The sequence below is a fragment of the Amphiura filiformis genome, chromosome 7 (genome assembly GCF_039555335.1).
Source record: "Amphiura filiformis chromosome 7, Afil_fr2py, whole genome shotgun sequence".
Taxonomy (NCBI): domain Eukaryota; kingdom Metazoa; phylum Echinodermata; class Ophiuroidea; order Amphilepidida; family Amphiuridae; genus Amphiura; species Amphiura filiformis.
Genome location: NC_092634.1, coordinates 24240178 through 24256339, shown reverse-complemented (window position 1 = coordinate 24256339; position 16162 = coordinate 24240178). Strand labels below are relative to the sequence as shown.

General features: G+C 37.1%; 1 long non-coding RNA gene across 1 annotated transcript; it reads right to left on the bottom strand.

Annotated features, from left to right (window-relative positions):
* Positions 1–1999: 1999 nt before the first annotated feature.
* On the bottom strand, positions 2000–5798 carry LOC140156931 (uncharacterized). Its single transcript, XR_011859610.1, has 3 exons — positions 5414–5798; positions 4174–4297; positions 2000–2673 (listed from the first exon to the last, which is right to left on the bottom strand). It is a non-coding gene; the product is annotated as an uncharacterized lncRNA (long non-coding RNA).
* Positions 5799–16162: the final 10364 nt, after the last annotated feature.

Genomic DNA, 16162 nt, shown 5'->3' with positions numbered 1-16162 from the left:
AATTCAAACAAAAATACATGATTAAACAAGTCTTACATTTTTATAATAAAAACATTATTTAAAATTAGAACATTTTACTGGCAGTGTTGAAACTGTATTATTTTGAATAGGCATACTTAACATTAAACATAATTTTTAAAGGAATATCAACACTGAATAATAGGCCATGCCATTTAATAGTTTGTCTCAAAGAATAGTTTGTCCTTACAAGAATCATAATAAAGCAGCCAGCTTATAAATTACATTGTGGTACAATGTAGGTAGTCAAACAGGAAATAGCAACATTCAAAGCATTGTACAATGTAGGCTACACTTCACATTCGGCGGAGGTAGAATAGCCTATTCATAAAATTTTTAAGAAATATAAATTCCAAGCAAAAAATATATGATCTTTCAGCCCCAATATTTCACAGGGACAATGAGAAAATATGAACTTAGGGGCTGTGCAGTAATTATGAGCCCTGGGGAGGGTAAAATTGGGGAGGGGGGCAAGAATTTTTGGTGAGCCGAAGCGGGGGCAAGCACTTTTGGCAAGCCAAGAGGGGGGGGGCAAGCGATTTTTGGCACACATTCATGGCGCGCCTTTTTAATAAAATGCTCTAATATAAAAAGGCTTAGGAAAACAGTCTGGCAACGCTTAAATATGCAAATTTTAAAACCATTTAAAGTTTTCAAATTGGGATCCCAAAAAGCAGGCCGAGAGGGGGCAAGCGATTTTTGGCGAGCCGTTTGGAAATTTTACCCGGGGGCTCATAATTATTGCACAGCCCCTTACATGTACACTGATACCAAAATCTCCATTTTGATGAAGAAAAGTGGAGATGAGGCTGTTGAGTTTACCATTCTCCTTTATTTCTCAGGACTAGATGAGCAGATGAGAATTTTAAAACAATTTAAACCATTTTAATTTTACAAAGATGAAAAGCATTGGTTTGAACACCCTATAAGGCCTACTTTGATATAAAATTGGATCAATTGAGCCCATATTTATTGAATTAGAGCTACGAGTTTTCAAATATTGGACGAGGCGTAGTCGAGTCCAATATTTGAAAACTCATAGCGAACCAATAAATATTGGGCGTAAAGCATCAATTTTATCATTATTATGTTTTTAGATCAAATATTTTCACACACTTGGATTCATCAAAACATAATATTGACTGGCATTGATCCCCAATTTTATTTAGTTAAAACCCTATATTATTGAAAAGTGCATTCTTAATTTCCAAATTTTGATTTTAATTTCACTATCTACAATTACGCCAAAAAAATTGTTAGCTTGTCCATAGATCACTTTCAGAAGTTGGGTCAGTGGGACTCGGAAGTTTTAAAAAAAAAGTACATGTACCGTATTCGTCCGAGTATCAGTACCATGTTTGAGTAAACCCCCAATTGGGATTTTACTTTGGATTTGTAGTGTCCCTGGACCTAGAGCTGAATGCTAGGATCATTCATGGTTGACTTTGTAAAAAACAATAATAATAATAATAACATGATTTCAAAATGCATTGGATTTGTATCCATTTTGAAACCATTAAAGCAATATTATAACATTTTCAAACAAAATAGATTAGCATTTCTTTGCCATAAAATGTTAGCTTTTACTGTCAGATATATCCCTTTTATTTTTGAGCGAACAACTACGGCAAAGCAAAGAAAATTGAATTTACTACCAGCGCACATGTCGCCAATACGTACCACTCCTTGGTTATGTTGAGGTACGACCCTTTGTTGTGTATATCACCGTCCTGCCGCCGTGGCGTACTGTGTGTTATGAACATCGTGTATGCGTTCGACTAATAATTCCATCGTAATAATAAAGCGCTGAATCAGCCTTTAATTCAAAATCACGGATTTTGACAAAACTACAACACTTAGAGTCTTGATTTTTGCAGGGTATATTGGTTTAATAAAGTACAATTTAATCGTGTAAAAAAGGAATTTTAAAAATTCAGTGAGGCGTCTTCCTCAGCAAATGTTATAATATGGCTTTAATAGACCATGACATCATTGACATGAATACAAAATTAATTATAACTTTACTTCTTTACATATTTAAGACACAAAACGTTATTTTTTAAAGTCAACCATGAATGATTCTAGCATTTGGCTCTAATTTTATTTTTATTTTGTAAAAATTAAAATTAAATTTTCAAAAAAGAAAGAAAAAGTTCTACAGTCGGTCTGATGAGACAGTTGATCGGACGAGGACAAGCAAACAACTTTTTTTGCCTAATATGAACACTATTAATGAACACTGCTGATTTACCAATAAGATTGTCCAGTCCACAGGTACATACACATAGTACATGCATGACCAACAACACTTCCATCTCTGCTAGAGCTGTAACAGAGTTATAGTCTGAATAGGCACATACATATAGTTTATCAAGGTATGGGTGTGGAGTATTTGTAAACTTGATCAGGGTAAGGGTGTGGGCGTGTGGCCCAGGGTGCGATTGTGGTCAGTACATGTATTTCAAAATTATATGAGTTCCACTGTGGTAAAGTCCGGTGGTGGGGGTTCTTCTTTGTTGAAGGTGTATGTGGATTTGCAATGGCCGACGGGTACCTTTTCAGCGAATTTGGTACATATCTCATTCTCTTCTCTTGCTTTAGCTTCTTGCTGCAGGTGGTTCCTTTCAGTTCCAGCAGTACAAGTTCAAATTTCATCTGTAAAAAAAATCAATTAAAAATATTTTTAATTTAATACATTTTTCTTACCAAGATTAAATTGAAAAATTAATCTACCGAGCCCACAAAGTGGCATGGAAAGAAAACATATCTTGGGCCCGATTTAGTAGCTTGGGCCCCAGACTTAGTAGTTCAGGCCCCAACTTATTAACTTGGGCACAAGATAGTAACTTGGGCCCTGGCTTTAGTAGCTCGGACACAGACTTACTAAGTTGGGGCCTTGAGATTTACTACGTCGGGGCACAAATTACTAAGTTGGGCCCTAAATTACTATTTCAGGGCCCTAAGTTTCTATCTTCAGGCCCCAAATTACTAAGTCAGGGCCCTGTGTTACTAAGCTGGGCCTAAAGCTACTAAGTTAGGGCCCTGAATCTCCTGAGATTATTTTTTCTTTCCTTGCCACTTCTGGAGCTCCATAACAACCTGGAATATTGCAATGCTAAAATGATTCCATGAAATTTAAATGCTCTCATTTGATTTTGATTTTGAATTATGCATACGGTACATATTAAGCCAGGGATTTTTGGGCGGGCTCGCGGGTACCCACCCGAAATTACGTTACCCAGGCAGGAAATACCCTGCCCGGGTGCCCGAAATTAAAAAAAAAAAAAAAATTAAAAAAATTCCCCGGTTTTGTAGTGTCCCAGGACCTAGACCTAAATGCTAGGATCATTCATGGTTGACATAAAAAAAAATTGCATGATTGTTTGTTTTAATATAAAAATTGATAATTTGTATTCATGTCATACTCGATTAATGATATCAAAATGCATTCAAATTCAATAAACATCATGCAATTTTATTTTAGGTCAACCATGAATGATCCTAGGCCTAGGTCCAGGGACACTACAAAACCGAAAAATTAAATAACATAAAAAAAAAAAAAAATTTGATTTTTTCTTTGTTGCAATTTCGGGTACCCGGTTACCCACCCGAAAAATGCACTGGGAACCCGCCGCTATCCGGGCACAAAATTACCTGAAATGTTGAAATTCAGTAACCAATTTTCATTCTATGTGACCCAATTATGCTTAATGCACTTACTTGTAAACGTTTCAGCAAACACTGTTGCCTTTGTCAACACTTGACGAGGAATGACATTTGATTGAATTATAATAAGAATAATTTGGTATATAATTTTACAGAGAGTAAGTGCAATTCAGCTGCAAGTAGGGGCGACTTGGCCTAAATGATGACTAAGTATTCTGGTCCTTCGATACCAGGGGTCAAAATTGAAAATTCATGGGGAAAAGGCAATTCTCCCCAATTCTCCCAAAATAGCTAGCCCCATGGAAAAAAAAATTGTCAATGGCAAAATACACATGAGGGCTATTTTGATTGGAATCGGAATCTGTCAAAAATAGCTATTCAAAAAAGTATTTTGAGGGCTGCCCGGAACATACATTCATTTGCCTTAGACCTTACGGCATAATCCTTCATATAAAAACAATAAAAATTTATTAAACTCATTGTACGTACCAGATTTTTGATGATTCACAGTTGAGTTCTCCATACACCATGATTTGAAGTCACAATGAACATCTCCAGAATGCAGTTGCTGTAACTGTCCAGTTCACTTCAAGTTGACATCACTGATTACAACCTAGTTGTGAAAATTCAAAAATTTAGATTTTAAAATTGAGCAACTTTTTAATAAGAGAATTTTTCACAAAGATTTGCGTGAATCAAAGTTGATTCTTGCAAACGTTTGTAGTTACACAGAAGATGATTTGCTGGAATCAAATGATTCCCGCAAATTTATTCTGCAAGAATCAATATTGATTCGCGCACTGTTCGGTTTTTATTTGGCGGAAATTATTCGGCTTTTGTTACTGCGCCGCATCAAAGTCCTTCTCACGATTGCGTAAATTCAAGCGTGCACCAGGGCTGTCAACTCTCACGCACTGGCTGGGAGTCTCACGCATTTGGTCATTTTCTCACGGTCTCACGCCAAGGTTGTATAATCTCACACCTAGTAAATCTCACGCAAAGAGCTGTAAAATGAGTAAAATCTCATGCATCGTAAAAATAATTTGATGTCCTTACCCCCCCAAATCACACACACATTTTTCAAGCGGCAGTGTATTTGCAAAAATAATTCCGCCCCAGTATGGAAGTGTCTCACGCTACAGACAGTCTGTCCACATAAAAGTACAAACCAAATTTGTGGGATCGGGGCGATGCTTTGCGTCCACGCTTGAACGCTGACAGCGTAAAAGAGCATGGTGCAGCAGTTGGCGCGCCAAAGAAGCATTGCACTGAAATAATTATTCTCATAGGCCTACCTCCAGTTTCCGAGGTCTATTTACTTAATACTTTGTACTTCTAGTGGACAGACTGTAGCAATTCCAAAGTTGACAGCCCTGGCGTGCACTGATCATTACGTATTAAATGCACAACTAGCGTAAACATCATTTGCGCCCAGCCGCGTACAAGCCATTCTATATCATTACACGGCGTTTTTTTTTTTGCCTTATATAAACAGAACAAACTTTAATTAATATATTTATTTTATTGCACCGTGGTAGGCGTAGTTAGGAGTCTAGCCTAGCATGCCTAGCCTCCGAATACTATCAATCATGCTATCGTTTTGCTTTGAAATTCAGTCAATCATGAGTCTTGACACTGTTCTTACCCCGTAAAAGATATGGCCTGTACAAAATGAAGTAATCATGCACATCCTATGTATGTTTCAATGACACTTGAATACCATGCTTACCGTATTAAAATCCGAGGCAGTCGGTCATGTCGGTACTGTAGTTTGTACGGTGTGAATGCATGTCATCACTGTGGTGAGTGGCGACGATTTTTCCTCCTCAAAATCAAGGCAACTATTATGACTTGACGGGTGCAAATGGTCTCAATGTGTTGCAAATATAAAAGTGTTTCCCATGAATACTTTCAAAGACATATACATCATCGCAAAGTTCATTAAAAAGTGAAAATTTGAGAAATATGTAATGGCGATAACAACGGTAACTCCAAATTGATGGCAAAGAAGGTTTAAAACGGGGGATTTGATCCGCTTATGAAAAAATGAAGACGCGTACGCGACGAGTGGATTTTAGCTGATTTTGTAGCTGGTTGTTACGCTACATACAGGGAACTTAAAATAAACTGCCGAGTACTGGTTAAGCGTCAGATCAGGGCTCTGACTCTTGCTCTGAAGTGTTTATCAGATTTATGATTCCGCGTCTCCGCGCGCAATGACGTAATCAAAATCTACTAAATACTCAAATTTCACTGCTCCTGTTTTAGAACGTTGTTTGCTCCAGTCCTCAATACAGCACAGTGGAGCGGCCGTGCGTGAGTATTCGAGGACTGGAGGAGCACAGTGGAGCGGCCGTGCGTGAGTATTCGAGGACTGGAGGATCGAGTCTAGGGGTTAACTGCATATGAATTTGTATTTTGTAAAATTGTAAGCGCTCTTTAAGGGGTGGGGTATGAACGTTTGGACAGTATTTATTGTGGGACATTAGAGCACATCAGACATATCGAATTGCATTCCGAATACGAAAAATGTCCTTCTGGTATCAAATAATTTTGATTTTCGCAATAATACACATTTTATGGCAAATCATTAAAAATTTATATTTTTGATATTTAACAGTACTTGAAGTAAACTTTATAAATCTGATGATTTATACTTAAAGTGTATGTATATAGGTGGGATGAAAAGCCGACAATCAATTGAAAATTTTGACCTTTTGTATTGAAGATATGGATTTTTTTTTCCAAAACAAAAAAAAATTAGGTCTTTTTGGGAAAAAAATCCATATCTTTAATATGAAAGGTCAAAATGTTTCAATTGATCGTCGGCTTTTCCTCCCAGCTACATACACTTTAAGAATATATCATTAGATTAATAAAATTTACTTCGAGGACTGTTATATAAACTATCAAAATGTGAAAAATATCAAATTTTAATAATTTGTCATAAAATTTGTATTAGGCCTATATCGTGAATTAAAAAAAAAAAAAAAAATTAGGGGGCCTATTTGATAGGCCTATCAGAAAGACATTTTCTCAGAATGCAATTCGATAGGGCCTATGTCTGATGTGCTCTCATGTCCCAAAAAATACTGTCGAAACGCTTAAAACGCTCATTCCAGATCCCTTAAGCAAAGTCATTGTTCGTTGAATTTACAACCTGATTTGCAATTTAATGAGAATTGGTCATTGAAATGAAGCAGACGAATCCAATTTCACGCATTCCTACACCTCAATGGCAGCCATATATGGGGACCCAGCTATCTCACAAACATAGGCTACTTAGAAATGTACGTTCGGTTCTAGTCTTGCATGACATTTTAATTATGTTAGTGCCGTTGAAGTTAAAAATTTTGATCATGACCAGTCATTTACATGTAATAAAAAGATCTATCATGGATCATTGTCATGATTTAACTTTGTTGTAGTCGCACCATTTAAAAAGTCAAACACATATAAATGCAAATAAAATTTAATAATAATTATGGATTTCATTCTTATTTCAACTGGTTTCATAGATACTATGTAAATTGAGGTTTGTTTAATACCATCATTCCTTCCCATGAATATCAGCATTCGCTTGACATTTTTAGATATGACTTTACACGACTATTGTTTTCTGTAACCTAAGTCATTGTTTTAAAAATATTTTCTTTAAAATTCTTTTGTTTCCAAATGTGACAACATTTGATTGAATGGACTGCACTCCGCCATAACTACGGTGAAGGACACCGGCTCAAATCCTTTGTTTGGAGCAAATCGATAATTTCATGCAGGGCCTCTATTAGGAAAATGATTAATATCCTGCATATTTAATGCCTCATCATCAGTTACTTGCCGTCGTTCTATCTTTTCTGTTTCGGTTTCGGTTTCCGGTTTCGGTTTCGGATCTCATTGTTATTTTGAAGTGTTAGCATGGTACGTGTGAACAATCCTTTTATTCTAGTCTTTTGTTGACTACAGAAAAGTTGAACGAAGATAACTTCTGTTTCGGTTTCGGGAGTTATGTTAATTTCTGACATGAAAAACGTGAGATGAGAGGGTTGATGCTAATCTAGACAAAAGAAGTGTGTACATTTTACGGTCGTAAATTCGCGATAAATTGTACGGCTTCAATTGACTTGCGTTGGGTGTATAGGTACTTCAGCCTAGGCGGGAGTACCTCGTGAAAATAGCCCAGCGTAGAAATATACATTAACATACATTAATCAATAGTAATCAGTGTTGCCAAGAATTACGTATACTTGTTCGTGCAATCGCGCAGAAATCGGTCAGATTAAACGGGGAATTATTTTCGTCCTAAATACACCTTAAAACTTGGTAATATGCAACACCAGAGAAGTGCGTTGAAGTGAAACTATATAAATAGGATTTCTTTCATTGGAATTGGTAATCTGATAATTGCTTCTGGCAAAATTGCCAGACTCAAATCTATTTTAAATGAATATTATTTGAGAGAGTGGGGATGATGAGACGAGGAGATGATCGGGTGGAGGAGAGGAGAGGAGAGATAGGTCAAAGTATATAATTAATATGATAGTCATACACAAGTTTACACTTCGTCTTTCTTATTTTGCTCACCACCAGGTTGATGATCCTGTCAGGCAGATTCGGGGTGCATGGTTATATAAACTAACATTTTCTGATCGACGGAAGTAGAATCAGAGGCAGGGGCACCCGGTGCCCCCTGGTTGCTTGTATTGCAACCAGGCTGGTTGCTTGTTGTGCAACCGTGCCTCACCTTGTTGCTTGTTGTGCAACCAGGTTTGGTTACTTGTGTTGCAACCATGGTTACCTGGTTGCTTGTTTGACTGCAACCACGTTGGTTGCTTGTTGTGCAGCCGATGCTTCACCTGATTGCTTGTTTTGCAACCAGGTTTGGTTGCTTGTTTTGCAATCATGGTTACCTGGTTGCCTGTTGGACTGCAACCAGGTTGGTTGCTTGTTGTGCAGCCAATGCTTCACCTGATTGCTTGTTTGTGTAACCGTCGACACCCAGTGCTAAATGTTAAGCAGCCTTGCTTCGTCAGACAACCCGACAGGGTAATTTCACAGATTGGTAAGTAATTTGGCGTTTTGTGGTCAAAATCTAATACAGAAAAGACTTAAAACAAGCAATTGGAACCGGATTCATATTTAATCCTCATTTAGGCCTGGATATTAGATTGTCAATGAAAAACGAGCAAGATCCAACTTTGAATGATTACAGAGCAAAATGGTCAGCACCCATTTTTAGGCAGTTGATTGTGACCAAATGTTGACTGATAAGTCGTAGATAGGTCAAAGTATATAATATGATAGTCATACACAAGTTTACACTTAGGGCAATATTTTGAGGTTATCAACTAGACTATCCTTTTTGCCCATGCAAATCGTTTGTCTTTCTTATTTTGCTCACCACCAGGTTGATGATCCTGTCATGCAGATTCGGGGTGCATGGTTATATAAACTAACATTTTCTGATCGACGGAAGTAGGATCAGAGGCAGGGGCAGTGCCTCCTGGTTGCTTGTATTGCAACCAGGCTGGTTGCTTTTTGTGCAACCGTGCCTCACCTTGTTGCTTGTTGTGCAACCAGGTTTGGTTGCTTGTGTTGCAACCATAGTTACCTGATTGCTTGTTGGACTGCAACCAGGTTAGTTGCTTGTTGTGCAGCCAATGCTTCACCTGATTGCTTGTTTTGCAACCAGGTTTGGTTGCTTGTTTTGCAATCATGGTTACCTGGTTGCCTGTTGGACTGCAACCAGGTTGGTTGCTTGTTGTGCAGCCGATGCTTCACCTGATTGCTTGTTTTGCAACCAGGTTTGGTTGCTTGTTTTGCAATCATGGTTACCTGGTTGCCTGTTGGACTGCAACCAGGTTGGTTGCTTGTTGTGCAGCCAATGCTTCACCTGATTGCTTGTTTTGCAACCAGGTTTGGTTGCTTGTTTTGCAATCATGGTTACCTGGTTGCCTGTTGGACTGCAACCAGGCTGGTTGCTTGTTGTGCAACCGTGCCTCACTTGGTAGCTTGTTGTGCCACCAGGTTTAGTTGCTTGTTCTGCAACCATGGTTACCTGGTTGCCTGTTGGACTGCAACCAGGTTGGTTGCTTGTTATGCTTCACGCGATTGCTTGTTTGTGTAACCATCGACACCCAGTGCTAAATGTTAAGCAGCCTTGCTTCGTCAGACAACCAGATTTCACAGATTGGTAAGTAATTTGGCGTTTTGTGGCCAAAATCGAAACATGTTTGCCATAATCATGATTATTGAGAACAATAAAAACAGAAACATTCCTGGTTTAGGCAGTTGATGGAAGATTTATTCCAAAGTAATGCACCTTGGATTCTAATGGTGTTATATGCAAGGCACGTGTTGGTTTGATCAATATGGATATCGCCTGCATGACGAGTGTTGTAATTATGCACATCACTGTTAACAATAAAGTAATTATGATCAAGTAGGTCGTTGGGAAGGAGACCATGATAAAACTGATACATAAAAATCACAAGTTGGAGAATGTACAAATCATGTATTTTTAATGTTTTCAGAGATGAAAAAAGTGGGTCAGAAGGTGCTAACCAGAGCGAGTTAGTGCAGGTTCTGACAAGCTTCTTTTGCAACAGGAGAACAGAGTCACGGTGTGAATTGTTCTTATCAGCCCAGATAATTGCACAATAGTTTAGGTAAGGATAAACCAAAGAGTTATACAGGGTTGGTAATGACTCAATTGGGAGAAATTGCCTAACTTTTCTGATGATGCCATTATATTTAGAGATGATGTTACAAACGTGAGTGGTGTGGGACTTCCAACTTAAATTATCATCAATTAGGATCCCCAAGAATTTAGTAGTGTTTACTTGACCTAATTGTTTGTTATCAATATTAACTTTGATCTCAATGTTAGGATTTGGATTATATTTATTTTTAAATATCATGTAATTAGTTTTACTTACATTTAGTGACAGCTTGTTTAATTTAAACCAATTGGAAATTATTTCAAGATCTTTATTTAGTAAAGTTTCAAGGCTAATAGGATCTTTATTGGTACAAATTATATTAGTATCGTCTGCAAAAAGTATAAATTTAAGTGTAGAAGAGCAGTTGGGCAGATCATTTGTGTAAAGGAGGAAAAGTAAAGGACCCAGGATCGAACCCTGAGGAACTCCGCAATGGATGGTATTAGTGGGGGATTTTTTCCCATTGAAGACAACAAATTGTTGTCTGTCCTTTAAATAGTTTTTAATCCACAAATTGGAAGTTCCTCTAATGCCACAGTGGTAAAGTTTTTGAAGGAGAATGGAATGGTCAAGGGTGTCGAAAGCCTTGCTTAAATCAAGGAAAATACCAACTGTGCATAGTTTCTTGTCAATTGCAGTGGTTATAGTGTCATACAGGTTATTAATGGCCATGTAGGTGGAATGGTTTTTGCGAAAGCCAAATTGGTTTGGACTGAGAATTTTGTGCTTAGTAATAAAGTCAAGGATCCGGTTATAAATGATCTTTTCAAGCAATTTTGAAATAGATGGCAAGATAGAAATAGGACGATAATTGGTAAACGTATGTTTGTCACCAGATTTAAAAACCGGATTCACTTTGGCCGTTTTCAATTTTGATGGAACAATACCTGTTGACAAGGAGCTATTAAAATATGTGTGATGACATCAAGAATTTCGGGGATGATCTGCTTAAGAAGGTTTGAGCTGACGCCATCAATACCGCAACTGGTGCTGGTCTTAAGGGAATGCGTAATTTCTAGAACTTCCTGGGTAGAACAAGGTGATAGAAAAAGGGAGTTTATTTAACGGAGACTTGGAAGTTTTAATTTGGTCCAAAATGGAGATATTAGGAGGAGGGATTTTACTTGCAAGAGATGGACCTATATTAGTAAAGAAATCGTTAAATTTCATAGCAATTTTGTTGGGATCTTTAATTACATTGCCATCATCATCAGTAAAATGGCTAGGAGGTTTAGTGGTTTTATTCCTGCCTAGAATATTATTGAGAGTTTGCCACGTCTTCTTCATGTTATTCTTATGAAGATTAAGCTGAAAACTAAAGTGGTTTTTCTTAGATGTGCGTAGTAGGGAGTTTAGTATATTGCGAAATTTTGTGTATTTAAGTTTATTTTCAGGATTAGGTTTAGCCAAGTATTGTTTATATAATTTATCTTTAGTGAGGATTGACTTTATTAGGCCAGGTGTTACCCAAGGTTTTTTGGGGGTTTTGCGCTTACTAACTTTGGATGTTTTTATCGGGCAATGGGTATTTAGTAATTTTTTAGTTTAGTATCAAAAATATTATAAGCTATGTTAGGGTTAGATTCCTATAAACTTCATTCCAATTAGTTAACGATATACCATTCTTAAGACCTTTGATATTATCAGTCTTCAATTGGCGCTTCTCAAATATTTGGGTGACTGGATTCACATGGCTGCTAGAGTTTATATTTGATGTGAAGGTAAAAATTGGGAAATGGTCAGAAATATCAACAACTAGGACACCAGAATTGATCTTAGCAGTCATATCGTTGGTCAAAATATTATCAAGAAGAGTTGCGCTATTTTCAGTAATCCGTGTAGGTCTATCAATGCAGGGAAAGAAATTATTAGAATAGATTAGATTAACAAATTCAGACACTTTATTATTAGAACCATGTTTAAGTAGATCAAGGTTGTAGTCTCCAGCTACGTAACAAATCTTGCGTTCCTTATTGATGATATCAAAAACTCTGGCAACATCAGAAAAGAAGCTATCCAAATTAACTGTGTCTGGGCGATAAATGACCCTATGATAGAATTAGGAGTTTGCTGGTTATTGAATTCAATGAAAACGGAATCGCAGTTATCACACTTGATGGTAAGATCATCTCTAATCATGAACTCAATGTTGTTATCAATAAAAGGAAGCCCCTCCCCTCTTTGATCGGTTCTATGAGAATTAACAGAAGTGTAACCTTCCAAATCAATGAGATTTGCGTCACAGTTAGATCTAAACCAAGTTTCCGTGAAGGCATAGATATTGAAATGATGATCAAATGTCGATAGATAATCAATTATATCATTGGCATGTTTGTTGAGACTACGGATGTTCATGTGAAACAGTGATAGCTTACAGAGATTTGGGTTATGAACCTGATTAATAGATAAGCTGTTATAATAGTTACAGTCACATTGCATAATTTGATCAATATTACAATCATCATCAGTTTCAGTAGAGTGGGTATTGAGGGTACTATTAAAACGAAATGGGTCAAATCTTAAGGAGGATACAAAATCAGACATAGTGCAAACAAATAGGGACAAATAACAATATCAAAATAAAATAATTATAGGAAAGAAATTTTAACTTAGATTACAATTTAAATCCAAATCAAGAGATTTGAATGGTACAAAATCAGGAGAGTTTGAATAGAGCTCTCCAAAAACCACACACAATAAATAAATAGTTTAAAAAAATGTGAATTGGGTGAAACAAATTTCGCGATGCCAAATGCAAAGCCAAAATAACATTGAGAGCCAATATGTTATGACCAATAAAGTTGGAGCCGGTTAATGGAATGGGACAACTGCAACAGTGTACATCAAAAAAAGTCGGATGGCCATTGGAAAAAGAGTGGCTGGTGGTGAAGCGAGCAGGAGATGGAACCGAACCAATTTGGTATACACTGAGGCAATTTATTCCACAGGCACTGATCGAAAACATAGGGAAAACATAGAGAGCAAATTAGCAAATCTAGAATTACCAGCATGTCAACAAAGGAAATATAACAATGTGAAAAATAGAGCACTCCAGGATCCACAAAAATAAATAATACTTGATGAGTAAACAATAATCAATACAGTCCCAATCAGCATAAATACAGTTAAACAATAACAAAAAATGATATAGTGAGGGCACTGGTAAAATAAAACATACTATAAAGTACTGCGTAAGCCCAGATATAGTTTGGCAGTTTCATGAAATACATGAATAGTGAACACACAAATTATGGTAAACTTAAAGAAAATATCAAAAATATTTAAAAACACTTGGCCCGATGACGTGAGCCCAATGCATGGGTTTATGCTGAAACATCATGGACCCAAAGAAGATATCTAGGATCTATACTTAGGATCATGATATATATTTTTTTTAATAATTTTGGTTTTCAAATAAGGAAGTCTTTTGGTTAATTGAACACACATGTATTTGGGTTCATTGTGTGTTCGCCAAGTCTGTGTTATTCTTGTATTGTACAAATGATTCATTGATATGAGACAAACCGGATCCGCATTAAAGGGACACGTAACTCATCAATAATAGGTGCACCTAGACACAATTGGAACTCGAATGTTTTTGCTTGCTAGTGACTCTAAACACCCGCCTAACATATCCAAAAAGGATAAAAACGGGAATGGGGAAAATGCTTTGCAAAAACAAAAATGGCCGCTTATATTTCAGGACTCAAATTTCACAATCTGACCAATTTGAGCCCCTACATAAGCGCCCAATTTTGTTTTATGCAAATCGGTATTTTCCCTATTCCTTTTTTGTCCTTTTTGGGGTTTTAGGGTTGTCTTCCAGAGATTCCTACAAAAAACATTGATGTTCCAATTTTGACTGGCTCCAAAGGTAAATTGAACAGGTAAAGTCATGCTGGATCAAGACTCACATGTTGAGGTGTCTGTTTCTTGCTGTTTGGGTCAGACTCTACTGAATTCACTTGTTGTGGGCCGCTCAGCGAGTCATATTTTATCCTCCCCAAGCTACAATTATGCCAGTACCCATTTATAGGCCTACACCAGGAGTGGAGAGGTAGTTCTAGCAGGCCCGTACGCAGGATTTCATTTGGGGTCCAGATTTTAAAAAGTGGACTTTTTTTCCAAGTGGGTCGATTTTGTGAAAAGTGGACTTTCTTCCCAAACCTTTTTTTGTCCAAAAAGGCGCTAAAACGCAGGAGTGGGGATGGTGGTTCTTGCAGGCCCGAACGCAGGATTTCAATTGGGGGTGCTGATTTTGAAAGTGGGTTTTTTTCCCAGGGGCGATTTTATGAAAAGTGGACTTTCAAAAATTTGGACCTTTGTCCAAAAAGCGTAAAACCCGATTTGTTTGGACTTTTGTATACTTTTTCCAAATTTGGGGTGCGTCGCACACCCTGCGTACAGGTCTGGGTTCTTGAGAGAGATAATAGGGGGTAGGGCCTAGGGGCATACTACTTGCGCGATTATATTCCCTGTACATAGAGTGCATAACATGCAATTTCGAAGCCAGGAAAAATGCGCGTCTTAGAAGTCTTAGAATTCGATGGGGTTTTTTACTTTAATTATACGAAAAAGTGCTTTACCATTTTTGTTTAGGAATTCAGGAGCTTCATATTCACATAATTATATTCAAAGGGAGCAACTGTAACTAACCCGATATTCATTTGAATTTTTCCCTTGGTTCTGAGCCAAATAGGATACATGCTTCAGGGAACACAAACTGCATGTGTACATTTCAAGACTGGTGAAATCAAAATTGCAACACTGAAAACAGCAACAACTAACAAAAATCATATTTCACCCATTTATTTCATTTCCATATATTTAATCAAAATATAGGCCTATATTTAATCGCGCACAAAACCTCATCTTCAATGCAATTAAAGTTATTAATTAGAACGTAAAATATATACAAATAATACATGTTTGATGTCAATCACAGTAATGAAATAAATGACTACATGTACAATAACAACGATATAAAAAAAAATAGCACAACTATATGAATTATACGCAATATGTTCCAAAAAAGGTAATTTCTCAAGAAGCTTCAAGACAAGCCCAAGTTTCAAAAGCTATAATTATTTTATAGGTCTGTTCTTTTTCTACTAATTCTTGACACGTCCCAAAATGGTAAGTGTTTCAACTGGACTTGTCTTTAAGAACTAATTGATTAAGCTTCAGTATTATTTGAACCGATGACTTTTCGTTGCTTTGATGTAGTGCCTTTCAGGGTAGTACAACATAGGTTGAGAAATAATTAGGGACCATTCCATATTTACATAGGTTGAGAAATAATTAGGGACCATTCCATATTTGCATAGGTTGAGAAATAATTAGGGACCATTCCATATTTACATAGGTTGAGAAATAATTAGGGACCGTTCCATATTTACGCCCACGGGGAGTGGGAGTTTTGAGGGAGAATCCTATTTTTTTGGAATCTTGCGCGGTAATCTGAATTACTCAAACCATGAGAGGGGAATATTAAGTTTGTTAAATGGAGAAAAGGGGGAAACAAGGGAGAATCCGAAACTTTTGAGCGGACGGCGCAAGGGGGAACACGAAATCTTTTTTGTTAAAACTCCCACCCCTGGCGTAAATATTGTACGATCCTTTACACAGCCTACAGGCGACGCGACACGATCAAGTGAAGTGAGTTTGTCGCATAAAGTGATAAAGAAACACTCAAATAAGATGTTGCATTTTAATTGTATTCTATTGTCGATCCAACTTAATTGGGCGGATCTAATTGG